The sequence below is a fragment of the Crocuta crocuta genome, unplaced genomic scaffold (genome assembly GCF_008692635.1).
Source record: "Crocuta crocuta isolate KB4526 unplaced genomic scaffold, BGI_CrCroc_1.0 scaffold160, whole genome shotgun sequence".
NCBI classification, from domain to species: Eukaryota; Metazoa; Chordata; class Mammalia; order Carnivora; family Hyaenidae; genus Crocuta; species Crocuta crocuta.
This window is the reverse complement of record NW_027527591.1, coordinates 2,088,902-2,100,379: the sequence shown is the minus strand read 5'-3', so window position 1 is coordinate 2,100,379 and position 11,478 is coordinate 2,088,902. Positions and strand designations below refer to the sequence as shown.

At 37.0% G+C, this 11,478-nt stretch overlaps 1 pseudogene; it reads right to left on the bottom strand.

Moving 5' to 3' along the window:
• Nucleotides 1-4,120: 4,120 nt before the first annotated feature.
• Nucleotides 4,121-5,291, bottom strand: LOC144237814 (chloride intracellular channel protein 4 pseudogene; annotated as a pseudogene).
• Between the last annotated feature and the right edge of the window lie 6,187 nt (nt 5,292-11,478).

Here is an 11,478-nt window from a genome sequence, read left to right as displayed (position 1 = left end):
CAAGAACTAAAAGGAAAATAAATTATATTAAGTAGTAAAAAATCAAAAAAGAAATAATATTTTGAAAGGAATCACCAGGAAAGTACTCTGATAAAATGACATTTGAGAAGAGATTCCCATAAAGTAAGAGAGAAAACAAATGCAATGGTTTTGGAAAGATACTCTAGCAAATGACAACTCTTCTATGTTTACCAGCATCTGCAATTCCCTGTCAATGTATTAAAAATTCCAAACGCAATTTCTGCCAATAGTTTGTCTCCATTCCTACACTGAGCTACTCAGAGGTACTGGAAAATATTGAATGACCAAAGAGATAGGCCTTCCACACTAATTTAGTCTTTTATTCAGTTGATGCTGGACTCTCCCCATCATTCATTCTAACTTCTACAGAGTTCTTCCTCCTCAATCCCCACAAGAGCTACTTCAAACTTTCTCTGTGCTTGGTCAAACTCTGTGCCCCTTCTCCTCCTCTCTTTCCTCTTTTTTTTTCTCAGGAAAAAATATATGGAATTTATTATTAGGTATTCTTGCAAATTCTTGTCACAACTTAGCAAAATTCTTATATATGCAATCTGACTTTCTTTCTTCTCTCCTATTTGTAATGGAAAATGTGTTTTATCTCCTGTATCAGCCCAATCCTCAAACTTATGGTTTTACTGGGAGCTTTGCTATTCCTTGTATCTCCAAGCTTTTCTTCCTTACTGGCTTTTTTCTATAACACATACACATTTGAATTTTTGAATCTTAAAACAAACACTTCATTAGCCCCCATTTTGCGTCTCCCATCTAGGCCCTTATTCATCATTCATACCATTTAATTCAGTTAAATAATTGAATTCATTTAACATGTGATAGCATTGTGCTAGGCTCTGGAGATACACTGATGAGTAAAATATAAAGTAAAGTAAGGACATGATGTACACTAAGAAAATAATAACACTAATAGATATCTAATTTAAGCTGTGATAAATGTATGAAAGAAAGAAAAAAAAACAGTGCTATAAAAAGAAGCTCTCTCCTTTAGGACTTACATAGTTTAGAAATTCAGGGAAGGTTTCCTAAATGAACAATACATTCCGAAGCAATGGAACTTGGAGGGATGGTTTTTCAGGCGCAGAGAGCAGCATATACGGAGTCCACAGCATTGGAAAATTCTACAGCAATGTAACTGAGAAGGCAAAGGCAACCATACATTTTATTATCCAACCTTGGACTCTTTAGGCATTAAAATGGGGTAAGAAAAATATTTTTAAACATAAGCTTAAGCTATATATTAAAGACCAAATCGACATTTTATTTGTAATTTATAAGTTCCTCCCAAAAAATGTAAACATAACATAATGCTGTGAGCATTAACACAAAAGTCACATTAATGGTGTATGATATTAATTTTTAATTAACAAACTTTGCTCTTTAACACTTGATTAAACATGAAAGGTAACCAACAATAGGCCATCTCTCTTTGCCCGCCATGTTCCCGATGAAACGTAACAAGTTTCTTCAGACAGTGTGCAAGATGCCCACTTATAACCATTGTGGGGCAGAAGCAGCCTAGAACACCTAACCATTCCAATTGAAGGTAGTGAGGGTAGAAGTATTTAGAGCTGCTTCCTTCCCTGGCCTCTTGTTACACCACTTACACCCACCATACCCTTCGAAATGCACAGACCTATTAAACCACCAACCGGTGAGAATCTCAAATAAATTATAGTTTATAGGTAGATGAAATATGTGTGGGAAATAGAGGATGAGCAATCCTTTAGAGTGTATTGAAAGTAGTTTAAATGTTCTTGTTGTAGTGGACTTTTTATTGTATCATTTAATTTATACCTCTTTATTTAATTGCTCATTAATTTTTTATTTTATAGTAATTCTTTCAGGCAACAGTGAGCTAAAATAAAAGATTATAATAATGAACTGTTAAGTACTGACTTTTTGTTACTCAGAGGAAGCCTAGGATAACTGTGTAACAATTTCCAACAACATCTGTGTCTATATGACACAATTATTTGCAAATAACTTATTTATTTTGATCTTATAAGGTTGGTTACCTTTGGATAATTGTTGTAAACAGTATATCCTAGTACAAAGAGGCATGTTTTCTACTGTTTGAAGAGTAAGAAGTTCTGTTTTAAAATAAATAAACCAGAAGTAATAATTATGGCTTTTATGTAATATAGAGCTAATGTTACTTTAGATAAACAAAAACAAGAGCAGAGGAAAATAAGATTCCATATCTAAAATAAACAAGCAACAAAACTTTAAGCAATTTCAGAAGGGAAGTAATTGTCAAATGGCCAAGTAAAACCAAAGTTAGGTAAAGTATAGTATAGTTTTGAAAATGCCCTAATAACTCTTTAGTACATAGAATGGAATTTTCAAAGACTGGGTAAAATTTCCCAGTAGGGTTCATTGACATAACTTTGAAAGTTTGAACTCATATGGCAGGACTGTTTTATCTATTTAATACTGTATCAAACCTTTTGATTCTTTTTGTACTATTTGTTATATTATGCTAACCTATCCTGAGATTTATAGTTTATCATCCCTTTAGTGGATATTATTGAAATGGGTCCAATTCATAANGTTAGTGTTTCTGACTAATGTTTCTTAAATCTGAAAAATAAATTCATGACAGCATTTTAAAACCATCTTTGCAACGTTCACAGAGGCTGTCTTCATTACAACATTATTTCTGAATTTTTCATTTGCTGTCATAGGCTGTTCACGTTTTCTGCATCCGTTTATTACTTCCAGACAGCTTACTTCAGTAAATTGAAGTGACTGTGTGTGTGTGTGTGTGTGTGTGTGTGTGTGTGTGTGTGTATTTAAAAAGTTGCTCTGGTCCTGAATGTTTAGCCCAAACTTTTCTGAAAAGCTGAGAAAGTAAATAAAAGATACAGACTTTCTTTTAGAAGAGCATTGAAGATACAGACTGGTTTTTATGGGCTAACTAGTCACTGTTTTCATGCCTCAGTGTTAAGATGTCAAAATCTTTTACAAGAGTTACCTTGGAGTTCTCCTAGATTCTGGCCAAATTGACCTTTAAAATTCTTTCCTTTACTGAATTATTCTCTCAAGTCAATGATTTCGTTAAGTGCAGCTGATCCCATGTCAGTTCTGTGTGCATGTGGAGGACCCACGATAGGAAAGTAGAGGTGTTCTCCAGGATAACCAGCTTTAGGTTCTTAGGCTTTAAGGGCAATACTGGAAAGGGATTTGGGGTTATAGGGCAAATCTCCTCAAAAAAAATGAAGCCAACTGGGTCTTCTCTTCAGTCCAGGTTCTCTCTCCAGGGTGTCCATATTAACTAAATAGGCTTTAAAATAGGCTTCAGAAACAAAATTCTACTTGACATTTTGATGAACCCGCCCTACATTCCTTAGGTTAATATCTGTAAGGGTTAAATCTTTATGTTACAGATCGTTGTACTGCGATAGCACAATCAACTAAATATCAGTTTATGTAGTGTGTTGCTCAAAAGATCTACAGAGAGCAAGGTCTACACTTACCTAAAAAGGAGCTTTTTAAATAAAAGAGGAAAGCAATAATGTCCCAAAGGAATAGCACTGGGCAAAATACAGACAAAACAAAAACACACAAAACAACACATTTAGACAGAAGAGCGAGTGCCCACTGGTTTTTCTCATATGGATAAAATGCTTGAGGAAGACCTTGAGAATGATCCTCCCTCTCTCTAAACTTTTGGCTTCTACCTAGTGTCAGACGTTATCAGGGGTATGAAGGATAAATGCTTTCAGGCAAGGGTGAAAAATCCATATACGGAAGTGAGCCCGCGAAGCGTGTAGTGACTTTCTGTGGAAGGCTCTCTTCACCAGCTGGAGCGCACCCGGGACAGGGCATCCTGAACCCGCTGGACGCGGTGGCGTTAGTTATGCTACGGTGGTGATCCCCTCACATGCGAAGGACACTAAAATCCCCAGCAGACACAGATATGCCTTGTGCCATGCATCGCGGGCCAGCTGGGGGCTGACTGAGGAGGGCGTGGCTCCTATTTTCAATGTCAGCACTCAAAAGTTCTGCCACCTAGAGCCGCAGCAGTGAGNCTAACCTTTTATCCTAATCCTGAATAACTGCACGTTCATGCAAAAGAAGGGTTCTACTTTATAGGAACAAGAGCGGCCTGTTAGGAAAAGCGTGTTCTTAGAGGAAGACGTGAAGACATTTCTCTCACAAAGGACAGTTTACTTGGTGAGTCTTTTGGTTACGTCGCTATAGGCTATTTCAACCTCCTTGTCACTGGGGCAGGTATTGGTAAATTCATCCCGACTGTAAGTGTTAGTTAGGTATCTCCAGTGCCAGTCATCCCTTTTGGAATATCAAAGTTGCGGTATTTTTTGGCCACCACCTTGACAATATGCAGTTTGGGAAGCATGTTTCAGTCAGCTAATGTCATTTCATTGCCATCCAGAAATTTACGTGTAGAAAACTTAATGTCCTCCATGCTGTTCTCATCAATTTCATCAGGGAGGGGAGAATTCAGATATTCATCCAGTTTCTGCAGGGTTTTCAAGAGACCCCTCTCCAACGCTTCATTAGCCTCTGGCCTTGAATTCTTGATATACGCAGAGAATTTGGCAAAGATGTCCATTCCAGCAGTATTTGATTCTCGGTGTTTTGGGGAAAGCTTCAAATACTTGGGAGGGCATAAGACTTCTCCGAGAAAGTCTTCAATCTTATTTACATCCGTTTTGACTTCATTGTTGAAAGTTATAAATGGTGGGTGTGTCCCAGGAGCCAAGTTCTGCAGCTCAGCAGGCTTCCTTTTCAGGTCCACTGTTGTGACACTAAATACAACTCCTTTGAGCTTGAGAAATCACCAAGTCAATGACTGGATAGTGGCTCTGTCTATGATCAGAAACATATTTAATGTCTGTTTTAAAGCCACATGTCCTTTGGAACATGTGTAAGATATTCAAGGCCCAAAGTATGGACTAGATACAGTCAGGTCTTCATTGACATATCAAATTTTCCTCTCAAAATTGCAATCTTTCCTTGCAATTTTCATATCTGTACTATATTTCATGGGTATCATTTTCATAACACTTTTTATCGTTATTGAAAACTTTCTTGTTATTTTATGATTTTTTTTGGCTTGTCTGGAAAAAGCACATGTTGTAGTGGATCCAGTGATCCTTTTTCTCCAGACTTAGACTTGAATAGTCATCACTACTAAAACCAGGTCGGAGTGATTCCACTCACAATTCATTATCCCCTACCTGTGCTGGGACTTCCATGGGGCTCATTTCTGGGTCTCCCACCTCTGTCATTTTTAACTTCTCATCAGGAATCCCATCCCTGGCTATCACCTCAACTGCTACCTATAAATAGATTGTCCTTAAATTTGTATCTCCTGCTCAGATTTTCCTCCCAGCACTGAACTAGCATATTGAACTGTCTACAAAAGTGTCTCAAGGCATTGTCTACTAAACTGGACCTATGGTTATCTCTGTCAAGCAATAAAGACATTTTTTTTTATTTTTTACTATTTCAGACAAAGGCAGAACCGTCTATCCAGTTACAAAATCTGTAAGTTCAGGAATCATCCTTAACATCTTTTTTTTCATCAACATATCCAGTTATAAGGATATATCTATATCTGTATCTGTGTCTGTATGTACATGTGTATGTGTATCTGTATCTATATCTGTATCAGTATCTATCCTCAGTACTCCCTTCCATCAACATCCCCACCTTCGTTTAAGCTTCCACCATCATTCAGATAGACGACTTCAGACAGTCTCTGAACTGGTCCAGCCTCTACTTTGACACTCTTTAAACTCTTCTCACTGCATACAGATAGAGTATTAGATTCCAAATTCAACTGTGGGACACCTGGTCGGCTCTATTGGTAGGGCCTGCAAATTTTGATCTTGAGGTTGTGAGTTGGAGCCCCATACAGGGTGTAGAGATGACCCAAATGTAAATCTCATCATTTAAGTAATCTGCTTAAATACTTCAGTAACTTCCCATTGTTCTTAGATGAAAGGTCAGAATCCCTAACTTGATTTCTAATGGGCTATGTGGTCTGAGCTTTTATTTTCCAGCATCATCTCCAACTTCTCTCTGCTTTCTTCTTATTGATCAATAACCTCCTGGGCTTGATGTTTTATATCTTCTGCTTTCTCTCGTGTGTGTGTTTTCCTCCTTTATTTAATCAAATAACTACAACTTACGCTTCCATATTTTAGCTCAAGCATCAATTTTTTGAGACCCTTCCCGGATCACCCTGACTGGTTCTAATTCCCCATTACAAGCTTTCATAGCACCAGATAACTCTTTTTTTTTTAAATCACACTTAATACTTTTGCAAATTGACTTTTGTGTGTCTCACCACTAGACTATGAGTTCCACACAGCAGCGGGAGATATGTCTGTTTTATACAGCACTGATTTTTTTATCCCTGGTCTCTAACACAGTGTTTAGTTAACATGTCTGCAAGGGGTGTGTGTGCATATATGTATGTTTGTGTGTGTGTGTGTGTGTGTAGATGGAGAAGAAATTGTTGAAGCTAAAGGCAAAGGTGGAGTAAGAATTCATGCTTATTTTTTTAAAATTTTTAATGTTTTATTTATTTCTGAGAGAGAGACAGTGTGAGCGGGGAAGGGTCAGAGAGAGAGGGAGACACAGAATCTGAAGTAGGCTCCAGGGCCTGAGCTAGCTGCCAGCACAGAGCCCAATGCAGGGCTCGAACCCACCAACTGTGAGATCATGACATGAGCCAAAGTCGGACACTTAACTGACTGAGCCACACAGGTGTCCCAAGAATTCATACTTATGATCTGAAATCTTAATAAATTATTTTCTGTCTTCCTTATCATTGTTATCATCATCACCCACTAATATTCACTGCATGATTGTTATGTGCCAGGAATTAGCCCAAGGACTTTACATGTCCCATTGAGTATCTCATTTGTCCCATTCTTATTAGGAGAAATGGAATCTCATCAAAAGGAAGAGATCAAGGTGGGGTTGTAAATTCAAATCTAAAGTTTGATTTCTGAGCCTTAGGCCATATTCCCTCCCAGTCCTACAGACCTGATTTAGCTCTCCTTCTCTAGGGAGCTGTCTCTAGTTTTGCCCATGATATCAGTGCAAGTTTAATCATCACTGATACCACAAGCTAGCACTTTTGGTGAGCATTTATTTCTCACTTCTATTGTGGTTAAAGATTTATTACTTAAACCTTACTCTTTTAGGCAGTTACCAAGTCTTGTTCCTCTCTGTATCACCACATAGTGCCTACAAGAGTGACTTAAACATAACACATGGACAAAAATATTAAAGAATTGGGGGTACCTGGGTGACTCAGTTGGCTAAGCATCCAACTTCAGCTCAGGTCATGATCTCGTGGTTCGTGGGTTCAAGTCCCGCATCAGGCTCTGTGCTGACAGTTCAGAGCCTGGAGCCTGCTTAAGGTTCTATGTCTCCCTGACTCTCTGCCCCTCCCCTACTCGTGCTCTGTCTCTTTCTCTCCCTCAGAAATAAATAAACATTAAAAAATATATTAAAGAATTATATAAACATGTTTATCAAACTGAGGTTGGGTGTGTACAATTATGGTTATTAAAGAAATCCAGGGGTGCCTGGGTAGCTCAGTCAGTTGAGTATCCAACTTTGGCTCAGGCCATGATCTCACAGGGTTTGATCCCTACATCAGGTTTTATGTTCTGATATAATATAGGATTGTATTCCAATATAACATTAAAATACAAAATTTCATTCTCTTAAAGTTCTTGTTAGTGATACTTCATGAATAGTGTATTAGTTTTCCAATTGCTAATTTTGTTCCAATGGTAACTGCTGCTACTAAAAAATAAAAAAATAAAAAAATAAATAAATAAAGACCAGGGCACCTGGGTGGGTCAGTTGGTTAAGCATCCAACTTCACTTAGTTAATGATCTCATGGTTAATGAGTTCGAGCCCTGGGTTAGTCTCTGTGCTGATAGCTCAGAGCCTNATAGCTAATAATAGCAAGTATTTATTTTCTTACAGTCATGGAAGTAAAAAATCCTAAAAGAAGACTTATGGAGTTAAAATCATGGTGTCAACCTTCTGGAGGCTCCAAGGAAGAATTTGTTCCCTACCTTTTCTATCTTCCAAAGGCCCCTATGTTCCTTGGCTCATGGCCCCCTTCCAGCAATGGCATCACTGTGACTCTGCTTCTGTCACCACATCTCCTTCTCTGACACTATATTCTTCTGTCTCTAATTTATAAGGACTCTTGTAATTTAAGTAGGTCAATCTAGATAACGCAGAATAATCTCCACACCTTGAAAATCCTTAATCACATCTTCAAAGTCAGTTTTTTTGCCTTGTTAAGTAAAATATTCACATATTTTGGGTGTTAAGACATGGATATCTTTGCCTTACCTCAAACAGCATCTCTGACACCTGAAACTTCAAATAAAACACAAGAAAATCCTGTTTTCAATTTATTGCAGTTAATAATCTTTTTAAAAATGTATAGATACATGAGATAGATGTATAGATGATAGGTAGATAGATAAACAGATGTAAATGATTTGATGTTTGGATTTACTATAGATATATATAGTCTTTAACTATATACTTACTATATATTTTATTTACTGTATATTTTATTTATATATTTTCTTTACTATTTACTTTAACTATATATTTACTATAAATATAACTATATTTACTACATATATCTATATATATATCATCTATATCTATAGTCTTTACCCTGTTTCTGGCATAGATCTCCTAACTACCTTGAAATTTCCTAAATGGTAAGAGCTATAAAAGTGTCTTGATCTTCATAAAAGATCCTTTTCAGCCACATCTGAGTTTATGTTAATCAAATGACTTTTGTAAAGTACCTAAGGATGGGGGCTGGTTGTCAGGGGGAATCAATCCATGTGATTGGAGGGTTGCAACTTTCAGTTCCACCTCTCTAACCTAAGAGGAGTGCAGAGGGGCTGGAGGTTGAATCAATTACCAATGGTGATGATTTAATCAATCATGCCTAGGTAATAAAACCTTCAAAGAAACCCAAAGGATGAAGATTGGAATGATTCAGAGTTGGTGAACATGTAGAGATTGAGAGACAATAGGGCTCTCCAAGAGCACAGAAGCTGAACACCTTTCCCACATACTTTTTTCTATGCATCTTTTTCATATGATCATTCCTGAGTTCTATCCTTTTATACTAAATCCATATTCTAGTAAGTAATATGTTTCTCTGAGTTCTGCAAACCACTCTAGGAAATTCATGTAACTCAAGAAGGGGATCATTGGAAACTATGATCTATAATAGTAGGCCAGTCAGAAGCACAGAAGCACTGACTTGCAACTGGTGTCTGAAGGGGCCGTAGGGAGCAGTCTTGTAGAAATGAGTCCTCAACTTGTGGTATTAGATGCTCTGTCCGGGTAGATAGTGTCAGAATTGAGCTGAATTGTAGGACATCCAGCTGGTGCTCAAGAAGTGGTTGATGGTGTAGAAATCCCCCTCCCCCCATATATTGGAATTGAGTGCAGAGTAATAGACAGATAGATACAGAAACACACACGCACACATATTGATGGTGTAGAAATCCCCCTCCCCCCATATATTGGAATTGAGTGCAGAGTAATAGACAGATAGATACAGAAACACACACGCACACATATTGATGGTGTAGAAATCCCCCTCCCCCCATATATTGGAATTGAGTGCAGAGTAATAGACAGATAGATACAGAAACACACACGCACACATACATACACACAAATATATACACAGGGTTTACAAGTTGCCCAGATAAACTTGAACTAGTAAATCACAATGGGCATTGAGGGTCTAGAAAAGTCTCAATCAAAATGAAAGAAATATTCACCACAACCAAGTGAAATTTATTCTTGGGCTGCAGGGGTGGTTCAATATCCACAAATCAACCAATGTGATATACCACATTAATAAAAGGATAAGAAACACATGATCCTCTCAATAGAGGCAGAAAAAGCATTTGCCAAAATACAGCATCCCTTCTTGATAAAAACCCTAAGAAACCCTACGTATAGATGGAGCATACCTCAACTTCATGAAATTTGTATACAAAGATCCACAGCTAATATCATCTTGAATGGGAAGAACTGAGAGCTTTACCTTTATAGCCAGGAAAAAGACAGGAATGTCCACTTTCACCATTACTATTTAAAATAACACTGGATGTCTAAGCCTCAGCAATTAGACAACAAAAAGAAGTAGAAGACATCCAAATCAGCAAGGAAGAAATCAAATTTTCACTATTTGCAGATGACATGATACTCTGTAGAAAACTGAAACACGACACCTAAAAATCACCAGAACTAATACATGAATTCAGCAAAGTCACAGGATATAAAATCAATGTACATATATATGTTGCATTTCTATATACTAATAATGAATCAGCAGAAAAAAAAAATCAAGGAATCTATCCTATTTATAATTGCACCAAAAACAATAAGATACCTAGGAATAAACTTAACCAAAGAGGTAAAAGATCTATACTCTGAAAACTATAGAAGACTTATGAAAGATATTGAAGAGGACAAAAAAATGGGGGAAAAAATCCATGCTCATGGCTTAGAAGAACATTGTTTAAACGTCTATTATACCTAAAGTAATCTACATATTTAATGAAATTCTTATCAATATACCACCATCGTTTTTCACAGAGCTAGAACAAAAAATCATAAAATTTGCATGGAAACCGCCAAAGACCCCAAATAGCCAAAGCAATCTGAAAAAGAATAGAAAAGCTGGAGGCATCACGATTCCAGACTTCAAATTATATTAGAAAGCTGTAGTCACCAAGACAGTATGGTACAGGCCCAACAATACACACATAGATCAGTGAAACAGAATAGAAAGCCCAGAAATGGACCCACAACTATATGATCAACTTATCTTTGACAAAGCAAGAAAGAAGATCCAATGGAAAAAAAGACAGATTATTCAGCAAATGGTGTTTGGAAAACTGGACAACAACATGCAGAAGAATGAACCTGGACTACTTTCTTACACCATACACAAAAATAAGCTCAAAATAGATGAAAGACATAAATGTGAGACAACAAATCATCAAAATTCTATAGGAGAAAACCGGCAGCAACCTCTTTGACCTAGGCCAAAGCAACTTTTTACTACACACATCTCTGGGGACAAAGGAAAGAAAAACAAAAATGAACTATTGAGACCTCATCAAGATAAAAAGCTTCTGCATAGTGAAAGGAACCATCAACAAAGCTAAAAGGTAGCCTAGGGAATCGGAGAAAATATGTGCAAATGACATATGAGATAAAGGGTTATTATTCAAAATCTGCAAAGAACTTATCAAACTCAACACCCCTTCCCAAAGAACAAATAAGGAAACAAATAATCCAGTTAAGAAATGGGCAGAAGACAGGAATAGACATTTTTCCAAAGAAAACATCCAGATGACTAGCAGATATATAAAAAAATGCTC